This window comes from Drosophila bipectinata, chromosome 2R (assembly GCF_030179905.1).
Source record: "Drosophila bipectinata strain 14024-0381.07 chromosome 2R, DbipHiC1v2, whole genome shotgun sequence".
NCBI classification, from domain to species: domain Eukaryota; kingdom Metazoa; phylum Arthropoda; class Insecta; order Diptera; family Drosophilidae; genus Drosophila; species Drosophila bipectinata.
The window spans coordinates 7,274,820-7,299,495 of record NC_091737.1 but is presented as its reverse complement, the minus strand read 5'-3'; the positions used below and the strand labels follow the sequence as shown (position 1 = coordinate 7,299,495).

At 38.2% G+C, this 24,676-nt stretch overlaps 1 protein-coding gene across 21 annotated transcripts in view; it reads right to left on the bottom strand.

Moving 5' to 3' along the window:
* Nucleotides 1-9,108, bottom strand: part of lola (longitudinals lacking) — a 62,528-nt gene extending 53,420 nt beyond the window's left edge. For 7 of the 21 annotated variants that reach the window (XM_017251217.3, XM_017251218.3, XM_070279128.1 and 4 more), the window contains exon 1: nt 7,336-7,636. The gene's annotated coding sequence lies outside the window, so the exon portion shown is untranslated. Of the gene's footprint in view, nt 1-179; nt 403-7,335; nt 7,639-8,648 lie in introns of those variants that run through there. The other 14 variants (XM_017251205.2, XM_017251207.2, XM_043210435.2 and 11 more) reach the window with 4 other exon arrangements.
* Between the last annotated feature and the right edge of the window lie 15,568 nt (nt 9,109-24,676).

Here is a 24,676-nt window from a genome sequence, read left to right as displayed (position 1 = left end):
GTTTCCATTTTTTATGGTGTGGTGCAGTTAAAAATAGAACGTTTTTCATTAGAATCACACACACACATGTACAAACACACAGGGTTTCGTCGCAGTTCGTTATGAACAAAAAATATATATGTACATAGATATGGACTATTTCACAATCGGCCGATTATGCTCCACTCCGCAGCACTTACTTTTTCTTTTCTTTTTTTTTTTTGGAAATAAATTAGCACTAGAGCACTGAAAGGTTTTCTATTCTAGCGTCGACTCCGTTCGCTGGTGTAGATGTGTTGTAGTATGTAGCAGTATCAGTGGATGTATTGTGGCCGTGTAGTCAGCAAACCGCACGCGTTGTCGCGATCTGCCGCACAACGCACGAAAACCAAACAAAAGCTCCAAGCGCACGAAATGAAATGAAACGACGAAGCGGACGAAGGCGACGAAGACGGTTTAGTTGGGAGAGACATAGAAACGCTGGCAGAGAGAGCGGCCAGGTAACGATATTTTCCGATTTTTCTCTGCTCACACAGTGGTGTTTTTTCCCGAACCGCCCTATGTGCATTCGCTTGCCAGTGCTCTCTCGCTGCGAAAAATGAGCGTAAAACGGAGCACGATAACCGTAACATAGCCTTTCTGCCGACGTCGGCAGAGCGAGAGAAGCTCTGCCAGCTCGATGCTCTCTCTCTCTTTGTGCGAGGATTTTCTCACCAATGGCCGCCCGCCCTGCAAACGAAGTTGCTGAAGGCAGAGGAAAAGCGAGAGGGAGACGGAGCTAGGGCGAGAGAGAGGAACAGCAAACGCTCGCTTTTGGGGGCACGTTATGAAATTGCCAAGTAGGCAGAGGCAGGTAGGCGGCGGCAGCGCTGCGACAGAGGCGTCGGCGTCGGCATCGACATCGGCATCAGCAAAAAGGAGCCTCAGCGAAAAGAAATGCAGCGCCGCAATCGTGCCAAGAGCAGAGCAAATATAACGGTAAATACACACTAAACACAGGTAGCAACTCTGCAATTCGGCGAATCGCAAATGCAAGGAAAACCTTGAAAAAGGGAATGGGGGAAAGGGAAACTTTTCCTAACGACTTTCCAGGAAATAGCTAGCTTAGTAACAAGATGCCACAGATCCAGTCTAACTGGAAATGTCTAACCCCCCGGGCGACCCTTCCGAGTACCGTTAGGCGAGGGATCAGTTTTAATGCTCTGCTCCGATTCTGTTATACACACACACATGGTCCATGGAAGGTGCAAGTCAAGACATGCGCACAACTAGAAGCACAACAACTCATACCCCAACCAACGATGATGCATTGGAGGGGTTTTCCACACTCACTCTACTCTCCAGTGCGACACAAAAGGGGATTTATTTAGTAGTTGAGCGCACACGCACACAGTGGCACGTACGCACGTACACAAACACAAAGAACAGTAGGTAGCAACTGCAGGGAGGCCGAGGAAAAGGATCTCTCTCGCGCGCTCTTTGCACATTGCAAGGTTTTATTTTTGCGCAGATGGTGGAGGATTATGAATTGGGATCCTGTGACCGACCGACCGACCGTCCGTCCGACAGACAGCGAACCCAAAAGAGAGTTTCGTGTGTGCGTGCGGAAAAGTACAGTTGGGTCCAAAGGCCCGCCGCCTGCTGGGCAACTTCTTTGGGGTTCGTTTTTCCCGCTGCCCCTGGGGCGGTCCTGGGTAGGGGAGGGGGCGGAGTAATTACTAATTAGAGACTGTGTTGAGGTCTACTATCAAACGATGTCCCAAGTGGTTCGGGGAGCATTGTTAGCGAAAATCTCAACTGGCTTATCATCTGGCAACGGCATGGGAGAGTGTCTGGCAAGGTGTTGATCCAAAGCACTGTTATAACTGCCGTTGCATAGAAGATGGAGGATGAAGGGGGCGCTTTTCGATGGATGATCCTGCCATGTAGTACTAGAAGTGTCCTTAAGGGTCCTGTGTTGAGATCTACTATCAAACTACGTTGAAAATTTTGAGATTACCAAACGTTGTTAGCGAAAAACTCAACTGGAAGTTGTTCTAAGCATCCTGGGGATTATATGGAGGTGTAAGAGCTTCCATACCTTATAAACAAGATGCTATAGATCGAATGATATAATACCCAAGAAGATAATGAGGTGACTGTATTGAGATCTACTATCAAACTACGTTCAAAGATGTCATTTTACGAACGTTGTTAGCGAAAAACCCAACTTGAGGTTGTTCTAAGCATCCTGGATGGCATGGAAGTACAAGAGCTTCCACACCTTATAAACAAGATGCTATAGATCTAATGTCTGCTGATATAATGCCTGCTGATATAATACCTGCTTTATGATTTATAACGATTGTATTGAGATCTACTATCAAACTACGTTCAAAATTAATATTTTAAGAAACGTTGTTAGCGAAAAACCCAACTGGAAGATGTTCTAAGCATCCTGAGGGCTGTATGGAGTTGCAAGAGCCTCCATACCTTATAAACAAGATGCTATAGATCCTAATCTATAATGAGATGACTGTGCTGAGATCTACTATCAAACTACGTCCAAAGATGTCATTTTACGAACGTTGTTAGCGAAAAACTCAGCTGTGGATTAGTTTTGGCAACCGCCTGGAAGTGCAGAAATACGAGATACCTTTCGCACTTGGAAGGGCGAATTGCCGCCCTGGAAACGCGCCAAGTCCCCGGTGTACAAAGTTAGTTACCCGCCACATCAGAAAACTCATTAATCCGACGTTGAATGGAGAGTGGCAGATGATGGAAATGGGGTAGTGGGATGCAGTCGACAGGATGGGGATGGAGGGCAGAGGACGGATAATAATGAAGGATGTCGGCGGTCCCTTTTCCCTAAGCACGCGCCAGACGGTGGCGGTAACCCCGGTAACCGGTTTCCAGAATAGTAAGTAGGAGGGCCTGTTTTTTGGGGTTGCAAGCAACCCCTAAACCTACCGAGATCCCCCCTCTCTCTAAACTCGGTCTTGCTGGCAGATGTTGGATCACAACTGTCGCCCTTGCCGCCATCGAGTCCTTTTCTCCCTTCGGGGCTCTCGACGCACAGGAAGTGGCCTCCAAAGTCTGGAAATTGGAAACGATAGCGACATCGGAGGAGAGTGAGAGCGGGAGCGGGAGAGACCCCCTGAGTGAAAATTCAGAGAGAGCTGAACTTGGGAATATTAATGGGGCTGGTTTGCTGGTTTTCTGTTCTGCAAAAGTCAAAAGAAAAACCGGTTCCGCAGAATACAAGAACTGTGCCATTTCGAAAATCAAATGGAGGAGCGGGTGGTCGGTTGGCTGGCTGGCTGGCAAGTCGGGTTTATAGTATATTTGTTGTTTTTGGGTTTTTAGAGAGATCCGAGATCAGAGATTCGAGATCCGATCGGACCGACTGGCAGAAAAACCAGTTTGAGAAACTCATTTCATTTCATTTCACATCGCAGCCAGAAAAATCGCCATGACACACACACACACACACACGCGCTGAAAAAAGCGAAAAAATTTAAAATGGAAATAACTCAACGAGGGGCAGAGGGGGGGAGTGGTGTGGAGGCCAAGAACCAAATATAAAACTTCCCCCACAACATTTGCATAAAGTGGAATCTTTTTCTGCTCGAACATCTGTGTCGATGTGTGAATGCGTGTGCCAGACATAAAATTTGTATATTTACGACGTAAAAATAAACTCGGCTCTGCTCGGTACGGTACGGTATGGCACGGTACGACTCTCCTCCTCTCGCACTGACTTTCAATAATTTAATTTCTGGCATCAGCAGCCAGCCAGCAGCCCCCTAGCTGAAAATGTTGCTGAATAGCAACAGACACCCAAGTCCGAAGCCGAAAAACAAAAAAAAAACACCTATTCCTCATGCCACTTACCTCTCCACCTATACCTATACCACCGCCTCTGAAAACCCACGTAGGCGGCGTCTGTCGCTCATTTATTTATTTTTACACCCTTTCTGGTTGTCGAAATACAGGGTATAGAGTGGCGGATTGGGAAAAGTTTTGATCACCAGAAACATCCAGACATCTGAGTCAATAATAGCTCAAAGTCCTCTAGATATAGGGGTTGCTATGGGGAGTAACTGGAAGAATTTGAAGATTTTTTTAAAATCTTTCTTAGGAGAGGTCTTTTAAGGTAGTTCTTTACTTTAGGACTAGGGTTCTTCATAATTTATCAAAATATTAAATATATTTCCTTTATTTTGTTTTATATATCATGATTTATACATCCTTTATGAGGACTTTCGAGTTCTAGAATTAGATCAGTATCTATTAGTAGAGTGGGATCTTATAGTCATATAGTTGAGTCTACTATAATATCTAGTAGTGTAGATCTCATATATAAATGAGATCCAGTACCATAAATGTGAGCCTTTAATAGCTGAAACTTTGCTGAAGTCCCCCAAAAATAGGGGTTCCTATAGGGTAGTTGCAATAAAAATAGAATAGCTCTTCTTGATAAGCGTTCTACTTTATTATTTTTTCTCAGGTTCTATAACTAAGGACTTAAGATCACTATAATATATTAAAATATGGATCATTTTTTCTATTTTTGTTATAAAACATTTTAATCTATTCATCCTTATTAGGACTTAAGCTTGATCAAGTTAGTTAGATCAAGAAAATAGTATTATAAAACCCCCTATCTGAGTCATTACAACCTGATATTTGGGTAAAGTCCCTTAAATTTTAGGGGGTTTTTAAGTGTAATTATCACAACAATTTAACAGTTTTCTTACAAAAAATTCCTAAAAATAGTTATATTTCGTAGTTCTTCTCATTTTTCTATACACAAGATCCAAGATTATTTACAATATAATAAAATATTGAATATAATCCCGATATTTTGAATAAATTAAGTTTTTTTTTTAAATCTACATACTTGTTTTCTATACTTCGAGACTAATGATGTAAATTATATACACTTTATTGATATTTTTCAAAAATTTTCGAAAATGTGTTCTCCTTGGTTAGTTTTTCTCTGGTTATAGAACCAGGTATAGACCTAAGCACTTGAATTCCTGATAATATATAAAGAATGATCATTATCCCTTTATTTTGTATCAAACATTTACACCCTTTATAAGGACTCTAATTTTTAAAGAGTATCGAACAGTTCGTTTTCCATTTCCATGCTTCTTTTCCTTTTCCGCTTCGCTTTTCTGTTCTGTTCGGTTCGGTTCGGTTTCTGGCCGCAGAAAATGTCGTTTTGCCATTAAAAGCAGCGAAAAATACAAAAACAAAGCCAGAAACGTCAACCACAAAACTTGTTTTCTCGAAAAGCTATTTAAAGTGAATGTTAAGGGCTTGTTATGCGCGGCGAGCGTATGTATCTGCGGTGGTGTGAGTGTATCTGCGATTGGGCGGCCCCGCTGGTGTTGGTGTAGTGTAGCAGTGGGAGCGGAGGAAGTGGCGGCTTTGGTGAGGTTATCTATATCTATCTATAGTGGGTACCGCTGGAGATTTGACTGTCAGTCAGGATGATGATACGATGATGTCGCCTTTTGGGGAATGTAGTTATAGATCTTTAACATCTAAGGGATGACCATACCATAACCAAGTTCCAACTTGGCCCATATCTGCAACTAATTCCAACCCAAGTGAAAGTGAAAAAGCCAAGCCGCCGAAAACAATCAGCAGAGGCACAATAAAACGCACAAGTTCAATGAACTTTTTCGCTAATGGGAATAGCCAAAGCCAAAGCGAAAAAGTAAATAAAAACTAACAAAAATAAAAGTCGAACAAAGCGGGCGGTGATAACGGCCAGAAAAGAGGTAGCAGTAGAGCTCTGCCCCACTCACCTTGTTCATTATATTTATTTTTTGCCATTTTTTTTTACCGAAAAAAGCTAAAAAGAAGTAGAATAAAGTGCGACATTTTGGCACACTGTGCGTGTGTAGGTCAGAAAACAGTGGCAAGGTCATCGGGTGGGCGGCGGGCGAAGCGTGCTTGGAAAGAAACAAAAAATTTGACGAGTCGAAATATAAATGGTAAACAAAGCATTCGAGAAACTTGCGGCCCAAAGAGGAGACTGAAAAGAACCGTGTTTCTGCGCTTTTGCGTTTTCCCTCTATTTCCGATTTCTACACTTGTTGCGCAAAAGCTTTTTTTTTCAGCGATTCTTTATTGTCGTCGTCGTCGCATTATTATTGTTATTATTCTGCACATGTGCGTAGAATGTAAACAAATGAAACTTTTCAAAGTTGCAGGTGAAATTTGGCAACGTCGCTCGCCCATCACTCACTCACCCCCTCACAATAGCCTGGCGTTGCCAGTACCAACAACACACATGTGTCAGCATGCAAAAGATTAAAGCAGAAATCGTATTTCTACGCGAGAGACACGAAAATATGAAAAATGAAAATGTAAACGTGTCTCTAGAGCAGACCAACAAAAAAAAAAAAAACACAAAAAGCAAAAAAACAAATACAACAACGACAGAAGTAGAAGTGTAGCACAAAGTGGAAACAAAAATATGTGGCGGGCGTGTGAAAGAGTGAGAGGGAGCAAGCGAGAGGGCTGACGGAGCGCCAACTTGGCGACTCTCTCGCCCGCTTTTTTCCATGTGTGTGTGAAAAGTGCAGAGAAAATTTCACGCTTTTTTTCTCGAACAAACATAAAACGAAAAGCAAACAGGCCACCAGTGAGAGGGAGTGTGGAGAGAGCGAACCAGCGAGAGCAGCATTGAACAAAATATTTTATGTGCGACTCGTTGGGGGGAAAAACCAAGATGGCGGCCACAGACTCTGGGGGGAATCTGTCCGAGGGAAAAACGTGCTTTTAAACAGGAGTTGAAAGCCAATTATGATATTTCAGCGTTTCCGTTACAATTTCAAGCCCCTTTGTTTACCCTGCATCCGAGCTTTCGGCTCCAGCGTTTTCCGACCCCCTCGAGTTAATTGGGGGAAAAAGCTTATGTAACGCAGCCAGACACTCACACTCGCACCAGTACCAGCACCAGGCAGGCATTTCCCACTGCAACACTTGACCTCATTTGCATGGAAAGTGAGGCAGTGTCGCTGTGTGCGTGCGTGGAAATTAATGAAAATGGCTCGTCATTTGACTTCGTCGATGCATTTGTAACGATGCGGGAAAGTGGCGGAAAGCTCTCACCGCACTCTCCCTCATTCTCGTGCCCAGGGAGCTTTCCACATAGAAAAATCGATAGGAGCAGCACTGGAAGTATTGATTCGATATGCAAAAACACCAAAAAACACACAGGCACACAGACACAAAGCTAACTAACAACAATTGCAAAGTACAGTTCGTTGCAGTGTCGCAGATATTTTAATAATATTACTATTTTACTAATTAGAGGTTTTCAGTTCTTTTTTTTTATTAATTTAATATACACACCGAAATAGAATCACAGGCAGCACGTAGTCGTCAAACTTTGCACATATCAAATTTTGGTGTTGCTTTTCCAAGGCATATATATATATACACACATGTACAACACACACACACACACGATAACGCGACGGGGAAAAGCAATAAAGTTGAATTTATTTTTACTGTATGGACGTCGATGTGTATGTGTATGTATTTTCCTTTCCTGCTGCGGAGAGCTAAGCAGAAAGAGCAGCAGCGACGCACCACAGAAATGTCGGACGCGCGGAGCCACTGAAGAAAAACTGACGACTGAACGATGGCGCACGGAAAGCGCACGCTGAAGCGAAAAATGGAAGGCGAAGCGACTGCCGAACGGAAAACACAAAATGAAACGAGCGAGCGAGTTCGAAGAGTGTGAGTGCGAGTTGACGTCGTCTGTTTGTCTCTCCCTCTTCATCGGGTGCTTTCGTCTCAATGTGTGTGTGTGTGTGTGTTGTGCTTTGTATGCTTGCCGCGCAGAGTTGCCAGCCAGGGTTGGCAACTGGGGCCAGATCGACCATTGCCAAGCTCAATTGGGGAGGCAATTTATTTCAGGCAAATGCTATTTAAATAATACAAACTAACCCCTATATCAACCCCTGCGATCGCAAACAAACGTGTTTTAAAAAACTTGCAACATCAACTATTATGCTTCGGCACTATGTTGGCAACTCTGTTTTCTGTGTGGCGGAGTTCGAAAATATCACTCGCAGTTGTTGTTGTGGTTTTCGTTTCCCATCGAGTGTTGTTGCTTTTTCTTGCTCGATTTTTATTTCTCAGGCGAAGCCATAATGTTCGCCAAAGCCGAACGCCGAATGGTAAAAACTACCGTTGCCGAGCAAGCTCTCCCGCTCACCCTCCATCCCGCTCTTTGGCGCTCCCTCCCACCCGCGCTAGCTGCATTGGTGTGTGCGAGCGTGAGGGGGATAGTGCATTTTCTACTAAAAAGCGCAAATTATTTTGTGCACTCTCCAACGCTTTTATGATCGCTGCTGATTTATTTTTGGCTTCCAGCATGACTTCATCGCGGCACACGGCGTTTTCCCCACCCCACACTCGCACTCACACTCGCACTCTCTAATTTTGTAAAATTATGTACCTTAATTTTTAACGGTTTAGCACACGGCTGGGAATTAACATTCCTGTGCGAAATTCTACACACCAAACGACTCTAACCAGCACTAATTGATCCAGAGGAGACGATTCTAGGAGTGCCCCTCAGAACATAAATTCAGCCCATCACAGATCTATTGACGGAGATATCCGTCAATGTCCCGGACATAGCGTCACGTACTCACCTGGCTTTCCAGCGGAGTTTTCATTGCAACTCGGTCACGTAGAAGCTTTTCCTTTCTCCCTCTGTCGCCTAGGAGGAGAGGCGGCAGCAGCCCCACACATACACAGCAGCAACACGAGTGAAACCCACTATTATCTATTTTGTCTCTCGGCAGTTGGACTTTAATTACAATAAATTATAGTTATGCATTTTTCACTCAAAACAGAATGTCAGGCGCTGCACTCCACTTGACTGTTTTTGTTTCGGTTTTCGGCAAGTGTTTCACATTCGGTTTTCTTTCTCATATTCCGCACTGTAATTTATGTAATGCGCGCTGCCTTAAAATTACTAACAAATTGTTTGTTTGGTTTTTTGCGCTGTGGGTGGGTGGGTTGGTGTTTGGTTGGAAGGTTGGAAACAACGAAACCGAAATCGTAACGAACGGAGCGACGACGATTTTATTCCTGAGAGTTGCCGTTTGTTTCTGAAAAATCGCTGCAAAAAAGTTTAGCGCGAGGCGCAAAGAATAAAAGTCAACGAAAAAAAAAAAGCAAAAACCTGCAAGTGTGTGCGTGTGTTTGTGTGAGAACACGAAGTTTCTGCTTTTGTTGTTCTTTCTGCTGCATTCGAAAGCCCGAAGATCGCTCGGGCGCTAGAACAAGTGAGTGCGAGCGGGCGAGCGCAATGGCTGCGAGAAACGATACAGTTGATTGCTTTTTGCAACTGCCATGGCAGAGTGAGAGAGAGGGCGAGAGAGTTGGGGCAGAAGAAACTGCGAACCGGGAAAGGGTTGTGGCGAAAGGAAGTCGTGCTAAATGAAAAGGCAAAGAAAATGTGGCGGCTGGTGGCACTCAACAAAAATATGTATGGAGTTTTGTGTACAAGATCGCAAAAATTATTAAAAGTTTGTCTTCTTACAGGTTCTGGTCACTGCTTGTTAGTTTAGGGGGTTTCCCTTCGGTGTTTTAGGGTGTTAGGGTGTTTTCAACACAAGTGCTTTTCTTCGGTTCTTCTTAGGGGAGTATCCTTCAAAATTTTATTTAAAATAAGTGTTGAAGCTTATTGAATGGGAAATTTGGGAATTAGCAGGAAAGGAGGATTTTTTAGTGGGTTTTTGGGCCTAATCGATAGGATTAAGAATTTACCAACACTGGCTTCCGGTCAAGTTGCGACGAGAAAGACGAAAGTTTAAAAAATCATATGCTGTTGTTCTTAAAATCCCAAACTTTTCAGAATAAGTACCCGTATTATATCCTAAATCTCTTTATTATATAATGCTATAATATATCATTACATCACTTAATCGCAACTTATACTTTCCATAAATTTAGTTAATGATTAAGAACATAATTCACAAGACACCACCTGTCATGTCATTACTAAACAAATATTTTTAGCATGGCAATTAAAATTCCCGGGAGGTGTGCTAGAAAGGTGTCAGTGGAGATTAACTTTCAATTTATGGATCCACTCTTTTTTTGCATATCTATTTGTTTTTGGCAATTGCTACTTTCTAATAAAATCGTCATTGTACAGGCACACAGACATACCGAGTGTTCATATAAATCTTTCCCATTTTTATACTCTTTTAGGGTATGTTCAATATGTATTGAAGTTTGTAGCGGATAATAGAATTTCTGATTCTAAAAGGTTTGGATTTCTTAAAACAGGACGACTTGGGAAATAAAATGAAGCATGTTCCTTTATGGATCTCTCTCTATGCTTTTTATGCTTTTTACTTGCAGATTTCTGATGGGACTAATGTATTTTATAGCTAGCATAGGAGTGATCGTAAAAATATTCCTATTTTTCAAAAATTAAAAGTTTAAAGATAATTTCTTAAATAAGAAAAATAATTTTCGATAAGAAAATCTCGATATTTTTCGATATTTTTGGTGGGTCTTGGAGTCGAACCTGCGTGTAATGTATATCGTAGTGTTGTAAGTCGCTGTTTGAAACTCTTCAAAAAAATACAGCAAGGGTATTAAACCATCATCTGAGTTCAAAATTAGCTTTTCTTTCTCGCATTTTTTTTCTGGCTTGCATTAGCAAATGCCAAAACTTGATTTTGATGCTTAAATATAAATGATTACCTGATTTGAGAAAAAAAAAGCAACCACAAGACCATAATTACACAAAAAGTCAAGAACAACAATAAAGCTGCGCTCGAAGAAATTAACAATAAGAGTTGGAAATTTTTTTTATCGTCTTATTTTCTGGCATGACGATGAAAATACTCACCGAAAGCCAGAAGAAGAAGCGGAGAACCAGAGTCCCAAAACTCGTTTGGCATTCGAAATATTAAGAGTGTGTGTGTGTTTGGATTTTTGGCAACACTTCTACGCCAGTCCAGCCACTGCTATTGTTGTTGTTGTTTTTGGCAAAGTGAAAATTTATGCCGCACCCCTCCAACAACAACCAAGTTGGAGTCCGTGATTTCACACAACACCACGGACACCAGAAATTCCAATCCATTTCAAAGCCGCCAACAATAAACAAAAGTCAATATGTAATTGAATTTTTTTTCCCCGTTTCTTTTGCCCAACAATTTTCGTGTCGAAGTGAACACATTTTTGTGGCTTTTCTTCGCACACACTTCGTTAGAGTTGCGTGGGTATTGGTGTTTGAGTTTCTTGAGTTGCTATTTTTGATTTCCATTATGATTTTGCGCCGCTCTTTTCACAGCTCCAGCAGCTCCCCAATTCTGGAACCGATTTTTGAGCTTCGTTTTCATTCGAACTCGAATTGGAATTAGCATGCTCTCTCTCTCTTGTTTGTTACTCTCTTCAAGTTGGCGAGTGTCGTCTGCTGGTATGGCTGTGTGTGGGTTTGAGTGATTGATGGGCTGTGCTTTTCAAAGAATGCTCGCTCGCAATCGCCAATTCCCCCCTGGCCAGCTTCCCCCAGCCCTTCCATCGTTTTCTTCACAACAATAACAGCAACAACAACAAAAGAAGAGAACACAAAAATTGAGGCTGCCAAAAATATTTGTTGTTAATGGAACTTTCTGGTTTTCTTTCGCTTGCAAATTTATGCTTATTTCTTTTCTTTTTTTCTGTAATTCTTTTCTTCTTTTGCTCATTACTTTTTGGGTCACCAATGGCCCAAGATAGAGACGACGAGAGAAAGAGGCAGGAAGAGCCCAAAATTGGTAACAAAAGCCAGTTAATCCAAGTGAAAGGAAACCTTGGACAGCAAACTCCCCCTTTTTGGAAACATCCAACATCATCATTATTATCGTCATCATCCAACATCATGAGCGACGGCGTCGAATTGCCAACTGCGCACATTTCCATTTCCGATCCGGCCGTGATTATCGATTTTCCTACCCTATCCGAAAATTGCATTCAAAATCACTCACAAGGGGTCACGTAGCCTTCCATACCTCCCGTTGAAGAATTACCCTACTGTTTGCTTAGAGTGAGATGATAATGTCACATTTAAGGGTTAAAGTTGCTTCATAGTGTTTAATGCACTGTTTTATTGGGAAAAAGGGTTATTTTGTAGTTTATGTCACGGCCTAATTTTCTTTTATCTATTTATGACCATGTCAAATTTTTTTTATAAAAAAATAGGTAATAACTTCATTAATTATTCCCCGTGTCTGGTTACAGTTCTGAATTTTAATATCTATCGTCAGAATCATCAAGTTTCCTTGATGAAAAGAACATAATTAAGATTTCATAAAAAACCACAATATCTTTATGATAATTAGGTTTTCAAAAATTTAAATATTAAAAAAAATGTAATAAAAGCGTGTTTCGACTTTCAATGAGATTTTAAAAAAATCCGTTTTGTGTAATTTTTTGAATGCCGTTTTCTCGAAACCATGATTTTTATGAAATGAATTTATTGATGAATTTGTTATTAAATTTTTTATAAAAAAAGCGATTAAATACCTTTTTGTTTATAAAATAATAATTTTTGTTCTACTAATTTTTGTTTTATTTGCTGGTCAAAAATATATTTTAAAGATAAAATATATAAATTTATGAATATATGAAACATGAAAAAATTTTCATTGTAATGTGACATAGAAAACTGGAGTATTTTTCTTTTTAGTTGAATCACATTAAACCTAAAACCTGTAGAGTTGCGAAAATATCGATAAAAACATCGATATATTTCAAATTTTCGAAATCATTGATGTTTCTCTTTGAACATCGATGTTTTTGTAATGTCACTTTCAAGAGGAAAACCTAAGGAAAGGTACCTTTCTGCGAGTCAAAAAGGGCCTTTAGCAAAGCTGGGCAAAGAATTTCCTAATTTCTTTCTTAATTTCTATAATTTCTTACCAAAAAAAAAATAAATTAATTTCTTCAGGACTTGCCTGAAGCCCAATATTGATGATAAGCTTGTGTTTATTAACAAAAACCACCATTTTTTGACTGTTGCACAATAACAATAAATATTTTGTTTTTCATTTTTAATACAACCATGAATTTGTATCTCAATAATTTTAAAAATTTTTACTTAAATTTTTATAAACATCGATGTTTTATCATCGATGATTGAAAAACATCTATGTGTCCAAACATCGATGTTTCTGCACCTCTAAAAACCTGTTGTTATTTTAATAAAATTAAAATTCGTAGTTATTCCTATAATACAAACTTAAAAACCTGCGTTTTTATATTTTGAATATCTGCTTTAGTTGAAAAGTTATTCTCACTTAAATTTGAATATACGAGATGGGTCAAATAAGCTGTAAGACACTGTATAAGACCTGATCCAAGTTTCAAACTTTTTTGGTTTAAAAATTCTGTAATTTTCTTAAATTTTTCGAATCTTATTTGATAGATTTTAGAATTACTTTATGGCTTTATTCAGCAAACATTTGGAACATTCATTCATTCATATGCATTCATTGTTCATTTGGTTGAAAAAATTTTTAAAATGGATTTTTAATAGTGTCGTGTTTCTTGATACGTTCGTATGTCTGTATGTCCATATGTTCACTTTTGTCGGTATTTTATTTTTAGTTTATTGCTTATTACTTTTAAAGTTTATGTTAAATTATTAAATCGTTTAACCGTTTATTGTTTAATAAGAACATTTCAATCAATATTGAATCTTTACTTTTCTATTAAAAGCTATAGAATTGGGTAAAATCATAAAAATGCGATCGTATGTGGACGTATCTAGATTTAGTTCTCTAGAAGGTTTCTAAACGACTTATGATGTAATAATGTAAAGTTTCTCTTACAGGTATCTCTCCCCTCAAAGAGGCTATTAATAAAGGATCTAATCAAACTCCATTAATTTTCTAATAATAATAAATTTTCCAAGTAAATGAGTAACAATGGCAGGGAAATACCTTTGAACGAAAGTCTTAAAGGATTTTCTTCGTATTTTCAATATTCCATTCAATATTTTTGCAATATTTAGAAGGGACATTGTAATCCCAGTTCCTGTGACCGCCTGAGATTAATGCGAATAAATGGCGTAGTTATTGGAACTTGGATTGGGAAAGTGGAAGTAGAGCCGAAATTCGCTCCCCTGTGTCCTGCTTTCGGTCCTGGGAAAGTTCACTAATGCCCTCTGAGCCCTCGAGAACAAGGACTCGCTGCGAGGGGTGGCGGGCAGAGGGCAGAGGGCGGCGGGTGGCTGGGGAGGGAGCAGATACAACAGATGCCGCGGGGGGTGGGAGGAGACCGTGTCCGACGTCCTGGGAGGGTGGCGGTCGGTCGTCTGGCAACGACAGGCTCTGAGCGGCAGCCAAGCATGATCCCCTCTGACCGCACAGTTGCAACCCTCCATCGTCCTCCCACCCCCCTCCTTTGCCATTTTCATTTCCATCGGCCGGATGTGGCCCTGCCCCCTCCTCCACCCTGCCGCTGTGCCCTGCCTTTTCCACTGGGGGGTTGCTCGCAGCTCGCATGGTCGGAGCAGCCGACAGAGCTTTTGCCGCTCTTGCCGATGACAAGGACGAAAACCAACCCCTAAACCCTAGCTGGGAGCGTGGAGCGACAGCCAGATCACGAACAGACGGCGGCGGGTGGTCGCATACTCGGATATTCCGGCTAGGTGGGCTGGAGGGTGTGAGGGTGGTGCCGCGGTGCCAGTTCTCGGGGTGGAATTGGACACACACACACATACAGACGCACTCGACATGTACTCGGAGATCCTGCCAAGGGTTGGTCCCAGGTCCTCGTAGCCCGAGCAGTCCCCCCATTTGGGTTTCCATGCAAACGCCAGCTGCGATCTCACAGGGGACTTTGCACTTTGCAAAAAAAAAAATACGAAAAAAAAAAAACAAGAAACACAAAAAGGAGTTTTCAAATGCAACCCCTGCACTGAGAAACTGAACTCTAGCCTTTGTCCTTGAAATGGATAGCGAAATGATGAGAGAGTTTTCAACTTCCAACATCAAGAGGGAGTGGGTTCTGCAAATCACTAGATGGACTTTGATAAAATTTGCATTGTTTGGGTTTCCGATTCTCAAATTTTGGCAACAATTTCATTTCGAAATTTCTAATCAAGATTTCACATTTTTTTGTAACATAGTTTTTAGAATGTATTCTGAAATTAAAAAGAGGGTTCTTGGATAAGATCTAAAGGGGAATAGATTGGAATTTCCAAATATTTATTGCAGAATAACTTCCTTGCAAATAAAAATACACAATAACATCCAACAAATGTTTAGTTTTTCCCATTTCCATTGCAGATTTCCTTAATATAATTTGTTAAATCCACAGAGTGATAACATTTCCAACATTAAAAGTTTTGTAAGTCCTAATAAATGCTTTATAATGCAAATATCATTAAAAGTTTTGTAAGTCCTAATAAATGCTTTATAATTTATCCATTGAATAAGGATATATTTTCGACATGAGACATGAAAATCTCTTTTGCTGCTTTAACCTGATATGCACATATGTAACTATATTCTTCTGTCCTGAAGGATCTGTTTTAAGAAACCTTATTATTTATCATCATTTTTTGAAAGCTTCAGTTGCATTATACATATATATATTTGTATGGAACCTTTTTCTGGTTGAAAATGGGGACCATATTTTATATTTTTAAAAGTTTATTAAGTAGATGTATGAAAATGCCTGTAAATAAAAGCTTAATAAGTATATTAATTTGTAATATATTAATATTATTTGTACTGGTACATTTAGTACAAATAATATTAATATATACAAATAATAATAATACAATACAATAATAATAATACAATAATACAAATACAATTAATACAAATAATAATATATATACTCACACAGTATTTTTACACCAAACATGTGGAACATTTTTGTACGCATATGTACTTATTGTGGCAAGTGTATAAGTCGTAAGAAATAAATATTGGAAGGTTATCAATATCGGTAGACTCAATATATGTTTGTTTTATGTACCTTCCCCCATAAAATATCCATAAAAAAAGTTGGGTTTTTTTTTCTTGAATATTTTTAAAATTTAAAGCATTTGTTTTTAATTCGATTTTATTTAAAAAGAACTGCTCCATTTTAGCAATTCTGTGAAGGATCTCAAGAATATACGTGTTTTGTTTTTTAAAATAGTAATTTGAGCCTTTTTGCTTAAATTTTGAGATTACGGGTTGTATGCTTTTATAAGATGAGTTGTTTTTTAATTCTTTTTCATTTAAATTTTAAAAGGTTCATCATTTTAATAAGGTAATTTTCATAAACCCTTTTCATAAGACATGAGCCCATCTACAAGGTCAAAAAGGGTTATAAGCATCCATGTATACACCCCCAAAAGGTTTCATTTTGACCTTCTTAAGTGAATAATAGGGATTTCATAGAAAGTGTAACAAAATATTGTTTATGCATAATAATAGACCAATTAGATATTAAAACTAAAGCTCCTTATGCATATGGCTCGTGCCTTTTTTTAAACCTTTGTATTTTAACCCTCTCTAACCATCTTACAATTGTAGAATTTTAAATATTTCCAGTCCAAGGAACAAATACACAGTGCACTATGGAAGTATGGAAAGAGGTGCATTGTCCCGAGCGAGTGAATTTTGGATCCAGCTGGTAAGATCAGGATCCGGATCAGGGATCCCCAAGGGTTGCTCGTGCTGCATTCAGGATTTTTCCTCCCCTCCCAGACCGACTGAAAAACACAACAGCTGCAGATCCAAGTTGGAAAAAAAATAAGTAAGGATGGGATCATGGGCTCCGACGAGGAAAACTACCCCTAACCGAGGAGGGCCGTTTATTATGCACACGAGATCGTTGCACGCTTCCCTGATCAACTTGATCGATCAATTCTGTTCCACCCTTGGAATACATACATATGCTCACATTTACGGTACACACTCTCTCACCCATACAGGCCGCCACTGGAAAGCAGTCCGCCACTCAACTCCATTAAATTCAATTGACAAAAGGAAATGAACATGAGCATGCAAAAAAAACACAACAAAAAACCAAAAAAAAATGTATGTTTGTATGTGTAGAGCACACACGAAAAACAGATTAATGGAGAACAAAAACAGAAACAGAACTGGAGGGGCGCATAAAATGGGAAAACCCAAGGCGAAGGGTTGGGGGAATGGGGTGGAGATCGGGCGAGGGAGCCCAACGCCGCACATCTGCTCTTCTGGGCCATAAATGCTCGTTTTCTCGTTTTTGGATGGAACGGAGGTACTTGTATGTATTCATGGATGGGTTTGGATGTATGGGATGGATGTCGGATGTATGGATATGCCACTGAGTGCATACTACGTGGTCTTGTGGGTTCTCTATAGAATTCGTGGCCATGTTGCCCGCTGGCTTTGCATTTCCCATTTGCATTCGCGTTCGTGTTTATTTTGCCGGAGGGGAGCCCCAGGGGTGTGCGAAACCCGAACATGGTGGGAATTTTCGAAAACGGATCGATACTAAGATACCCAAAAAAATGGATCTACAGAACTATAGTTATAATGATCTGTAAAATGAGATGGAGATTATTTTTAAACTAAGAGGTCATAAGAACTCGATAGATCTATAGGTTCTAACCTGTTGATCATCATAATAAGATTACTCTCTAACTAATTCATTTAAATAATTATTTAGAAAACACGGAGCAGTAAATTTTCAAAATACATGCTTAATTATGTTTATATATGTAATCCTTTAATTGACATCTTCATTACCAATCAGTGTTGAGTTACCTAAAATTTACAAAATATCCATGTAACAAGTTAGTTAAAGACCAAACGGTATTTTAATAACTATTCTGTTTTAGAAATAAAATAAGTTGCAGTTTTAGAATAATAACTTATGAAAAAAGCAGATTTAAGTTCAACCAAGGCTATTTATATGTACATATGTAGATCCTATGAGTTACTTTACCAAACTTCCATATTTAAAATTTTAAATGATTTTATTAAAAAACCAACATAAAGTACAAGTTTTTATGATATTTTTGAGGAGTAAGACTTAGGAGAAACCATAAGTCGCACCAGGAACACCAGGGCTTTCAAAGTTGGGGTTGTTCTGACCACTAATTACTAGAAAAAACAACCAAATATTAAAAAAAAATCAAAAATTTTGAAGGTACATATTTGTAAGGATTTTAGGACTAAGTCTTATTGCTTGTACAACTCATATACAACTGAAGAAAATAAATTTTCCTTTATTTGCTGTTTGTAACCACAAGATAACCATCTATCTGATCCGATCATAAAGATTTAACTCTTATTTATTTTACTAACAATTAAATCACTTTTTAATCACCTTTAAACATATAAAGATAGGATTCCTTATTTTAATAAATATGGTTTTAACATTTCCTTAGATGTTATTCCCCTAGAACTACCCTTAGATGTAATTAAACTTAAAATCATGGAAACTCTTTTATCTTAATTTGTCTTTACTTTTAGTTATAATAACCTAGAATAACAGATCATTGTTAATAATAATAATAAATAATAAATATTCCATATGTATATATACAGATTGTACATACATACATATGTTACTATCTAATTAAAGTATGTAATTTTTTGGTAATTCCATGTTTTATTGTGGTTTTTCCATGTTTAAATATGGCGAATTCATGTTTCATTTTAATTTCAAAAATATAGGAATAGAAAAGTGCTGATCTTATCTTGCAGTTGAGAGCTGAAGCAAAATCATTTATTTTGACTGAAAAACAAATATTTCAAGTTGAGCTCCCAGTGTACTGATACTCCCCACTCGCACGTCGTATGCTGGGAAGTAGCTCCATCAAGGTTAGTCCTACGAAAGTGCCCAGGGGTGTAGAGTTGGCGTCCCACGCATTTTGCCCGCTTCCTTTTAGGCTCTTCTTCGCTGCTTCTTGTCCTGTTTGGCGCTCTCAGGTTGCAAGTGTATGGGTATTGCACGTCAGTGTGTGTCTGTGTGAGTTTGGATGTAAATGAGTTTCGAGCACAATACAAAAATAAACATTTTTTGTTCTTGCACATTTCTTTTTGTTGTTTTCCTTCTTTTTTTTTTGTTTTCCTCGTGCAATTTCTGAGGCTAAAATTAAACGCGAAAAAAGGAATTTTTATGGAACAGCTGTGTTCGCCATTCTGTCGAAGGAGAAAACGGAGAAGGGATAGGCGGCGGCGGGGCAGGCAGGAGACGGTGAGCAGCGGGGGGGCAAGGTAAAAACCCATCAAAATCAACAACAAAAACATACTCATGCATCATTTATCGCTGTCCCGCTCGCACAGGTGACTCATTCGCATGTTAACTTGGCTAATTTCGCGAAAACTTCCAGGGGAAACTCAAACTTAAGTTGCGGTTACTCATATGGAATTTGCTCAAAAATTTCGGTAACTTTCCAGACTCGAATCTCAGCTCAAGCGGGTGCGGCTTTAATTTTCACTTTATCTCGGGGAAAAAGGTTTTAAAACGAGTTTTGGGCCTTTGATCTTTCAAAAGGTTATTTGTCAGATCTCAGCCAATATTTTCTTGCCCAAAAAAGCAACAATTTGCTCAAAATGTAAAAAAAATGTAGTATATTTTGTTTGTTCGTTTTTTAAATTAGAGGGTCAAAATGCTTTAAAATCCTAAAAGTTAATTCTTAGCTTATATTTCTTGTTTTATGGATGATTAATAAGAGATTCATACCATTTTTGTATAAAAATATTAGAAACGCTGTGACACGCTTCTTGACATTTTCTTTGACAATATGACATTGTGACGTCATTTCCGGCAAACATTGTCAAAAAAAAGTACTGTCCTCCTTGACAGATTTTATTAGGAACATTAAATATATTGAATAAAAATGTATTGTGTGTATTGTTAGGATATTAAACACGAATTTGGAGAAAAATTTGGATAGTAATAATTTTCGAAATGTACTTTCTTCAAGTAGTGGTAAATTTTATCTCGATAAACTATGAAAGACCAAGATAGGTCTAAGATAAGTTCGCGAAACTCGAAAAATCTTTTCAACCTATTTTTCACTTTTGAGAACTGTATCTCAGAAACAAAGATTCCTATCTTGATAACTTTCTGTGGTTTAACCTTTGAGCTACAAAGGATCCTACCTTTGGGGTTATTAGGATAATATTCTAAGGATGGTGTATAATTTAATAAGGCAATACATAAGAAAATGTATAAAATCCAATATGCATTCTAATAAATCATAACCCATTCTAATTTTATAATAAAACTTTGTTATTTTCTTACAAAAAAACTTTATTAAAGGTAGTTTGCTATCTAAATGTAATCACTTCTAATTAAATATACCCCCTGAGTTTTTTGCGATGACGTTTTCTACCTAATAATGTGCAGATTATTAAGAAGCGCAATTATAGTTTCCAAATGGCGAGTGGAGTCGGTCGGGTAATGCTTTGCTGCTGCGGTTGTTTGATGAAACACAGTTATCGTAAGCACTTATTTTCGTACAAGCCGAAAATCAAGTTTTTTGCAATTGTTATGGCAGCAAAAAAAATGAGAGAAAAAAAACAAAGCTACGAATAAAAGTTAATTACATTTAAAAAAGATTTATACACACATAGAAAGTTGCATGCGAAAAACAACAAAAAAAAAGGCAATGTTTTAAAAATCATTTTGATGTTGAGCTTTTTGACGATCCCATGACGGGATACAAAGGTAGCCATATACAGTGGGGTTTCCATAGCGTAAGCTTTGAGAACCCGAATCGGAAAAGGTGTAGAATAAACTCGGAAAGTATTAGATGTATTAAGAATCCTAGATCCTAGACTGGAAATCTCTTCTCTTTTAGGTTAATTTTTCTAAAAAACATTGAGTATTGAAAGAGGGGTTATCTTAGGAAAGTTGGACTGTATGGTCATAAGTATGTGTGGGGTGCTCATACATTTATGGAGATGGGTGTGGGCGCTTCACCGATTCGCCCCGAGGGCGCATCAGCGAAAAGTAATGCTTTGAAATGGAATACACGGACAGACAATAAAGTAAATTTCACGTTGTCATGTCGGCCCACAGCAACAACACCAAAACCAACAACAACAACAGCTAAGCAATAGCAAAATGGTGAAACCCTAAACAACAAAAAAAACCTAAAAGTTCGTCTGGTTTGGTTTATTTCGGTTCACAGTACACCGATGATGATGATGTAGCTGTATTAGTAGTAGTTGATGATGATCCCCGCCGATGCCGACACAATTTCCACCCTAAGCATATATGTATGTACACATTTCCACAGGGGGTGGTAGGTAGGCGGCTGTCTAGGGCGGTACGGGCCGCCTGGGGGGGGAGGGAAGGCGACATCGATTGAGGCAAATAGAGCTTCAGGGCCAAAGTGCTACACAGAAAAACTACCCTAATAACATTAAACGAGAGCGCCTCGTCGTTCCCGTTTTTCCACATTCCACACAAGAACAACGGAACAAGGCAACAACAAAAGCAACAGCAACAAAAAAAAAAAAACTGGGCCCAGATCGAAGGGATAAATGCATGTAGCGGCCCTCGCTCCCTCCCCCAGCCGTTTTGTGGGAGTGACACGAGAGAGAGCACGAGATCCACACGAGCCGAAATCGTGCCAAGGAGAGCCGGAAAGCCCGAGAACACAATACAGAGGGAGAGAAAGAACGGGTGCTTTGCGATGAGAGAGCGCAGGCGAAAGACCACGGAAGAGCGCCATGAAGTAGGCTTGGATTTTTTTTTGTTCCTTCTTTCAACATATTTCGCGTTGTCTTTTACTTTTACTTTGCGTGTTGCCAAGTGAGCTTTTCTTGGCGGGATGAGAGTTGGCGGTCGAATGAGGGGTTCCAAGGGGGAGTACGTAAAACCGACATATGTACATATGCTTGTAACAAGGATTTTGGAAGGATTTAGAGCTGCTTATGAGCTTAATATTCAACATGGCTATAAATGGCTTAATTTTACTGCCAAGCAAAGGTTTTTATTGGTCAAAAGGCAAATCAGTTTGTTGCAATTATTTTGTAAACAAAAGAATTAATCACTTTTAATTTCAAAAGAAACATAAAAGCCAGCTCTGAAGCAATTTAATTAAATCCACAATTAAATTTCAAGTGCAATTTGGCCAACTCTCTTCAGCTTGGCCAAGCACTGTCATAGCCAAGGTAGGAAGGCACAAAAAAAGAGTGAAGAAAAATATGGGGAAAGCAGGTAGGGGCGGCGAAGTGAGGGGTGCGGCGACACCTGCATGACACATCTGCCCGCATATGGTAATGGAATTCGGAGATTTGCTTTAGCAACTGAACTTTTTTGTTAAAAATGAGATGCTAACCATAGTCCACAGCACAGTGACTGCTATTATTATGACACCATTTGTTAAATATTCAAAAAAAAGAGGGAAAAAAATAAAACAAAAGATTTTTCATTGTTCTTAAAAGTAATTCTTGAAGATTGCATTCTAAACTTAGTAAATCAAGGATACCAATTTAAAAAATTGTTTCTGAAACTTTCGTAGGAAAATGTCCATTACTAATCCAAATATTTAGACCTAAGCTACGGAGATTGTTTCTATAGAACTCCTCGGGCATTCCAAATCATGCGGTTCGTCACCTACAGTTATTTTATTCCCTTGCAGATGTAGTATATGACAGCTTTTTCAACTTAGGCCCCAATGGTTCTGATCTAGGCTAAATCACTTGATATTCTGTGGCAGGACGAACACTTTTCAGTGATTTGAAATTATGTACATCTAGTGTTATCATTAGTGAAAACTAGTGTTTTCTGCAGCACCTCTGATTATTTTGAACCCAACCTCTTCGACCCTATAAAGTATACATATATATTTTCTTGATCAGCATCACCTCGATATTAGCATGTCCTTCTCTTTGTCCTATCCTTGTCCTAAACTATAGACTTCAAAAATTCGATTTTTGGTCAACTTAAAAAATGTCATATGGAACAACCGACTTTATCCAATAGCTGCCATTGAAAATAGTTGTCAAAAGTCCCAAATCTAGTGATTCTTATAGTGATCTATAGCTTTTTTTCATAGATTCTTAACTCTTTTTTCCGAAAATTTATTTTAGATACACATATATTCGATCTTAACTTTGATTAGTTAGCTTTTATTTCGTTTTTAAGGCGGATCTTTGAGCCAAATTTGAAATGTGCTATTTAGCTCTGTTGTTTTATTCTGAAAATCTTTCCGTTTTTTAAAAAAAAGTCAAAGTCGCCGATAGGTCCGCGATACTAAAATCCCGATAGGAATTATCGATAAGATAATCAAACATGAAAAGTCGTAACACACCATAAATTAATGTGGCCATTATGTAATTAAATTTTGGTATTATAGACTTGAGAACATGCAACCCATCTTTTTATTTCGGGGAACAGTATAAAAAGCCTCATTTCGATTTCGAACTTTCACTCTTCACTGAGCGTCAACAGTGAACAGTCATAATTTTCGGTTCAAGTTCTATTTTATTATATTTATTTTTTTATTTTATTCACATATGAATAAAATTGTTATTTTCTTGAATGGATCCTGATTTTCTTTTTATTTTCCAGTATAATTATTTTTTTTCTGAAACAGTTGACTCCGCATGCATGGATCCATAATACGAGGAGTTATATATGAATAATTTATAAAATATGAATAAAATTGTCATTTTCTTCGAATGGATCATGATTTTCTTTTTATTTCCCAATTTAATATTTGGTTGGAGGAAAATATTTGGAGGAGGTGGGTAATTAAATTAAATTATTCACATATGAATAAAATTGTCATTTTGTAATTTTTTCTTTTTAATGGAACCTGATTTTCTTTTTATTTTCCAATTCAATATTTTTTTTTCTGAAGCAATCGACGTAAAGTCTCAGGAATCACTTCACTTTTTTTCACTTCTCATATCAAATTATACACATATGAATAAAATTGTCATTTTGTCATTTTCTTCGAATGGAGCCTGATTTTCTTTTTATTTTCCAATTCAATATTTTTTTTTTTTTTGAAGTATTCGTCATTTTTATCATTTTCTTCGAATGGAGCCTGATTTTCTTTTTATTTTCCAATTCAATATTTTTTTTTTTTTCTGAAGCAATCGACTTAAAGTATTAGGATTGACTTGAGGTTTTCAGGGTGAACTCGCAATATTATAAAATGTATTATTAGAAAAACTTGATTACTTAGAAATCGTAGAATTTGATGGAAAATATGAACAAAATTCACATATAAAATTATACACATACGAATAAAATTGTCATTTTGTCATTTTCTTCGAATGGAGCCTGATTTTCTTTTTATTTTCGAATTTAATATTTTTTTTTCTGAAGCAATTGACTCGGTATTTTTTTGAAATTATATTTTGGGGACAAAATTATTCATATAATATGAATGGTTTATAAAATATGAACAAAACTGTCGTTTTCTTCGAATGGATCCTGGTTTTCTTTTTATTTTCCAATTTAATATTTTTTTTTCTGAAGCAATTGACTTAAGGTTTCAAGGTAAAACCCGGCCTGTGGTGGAAAATATGAATAAAATTCACAAATAAAACTTTTCACATATTAATAAAATTGTCATTTTGTAATTTTTTTTCGAATGGATCCTGATTTTGTTTTTTATTTTCCAATATAATAATTTTGTTCTGAAGCAGTTGACTCGGCATCCATGGATTATATTAGAAATTGTATTTTGGGGAACAAATTAGTCATA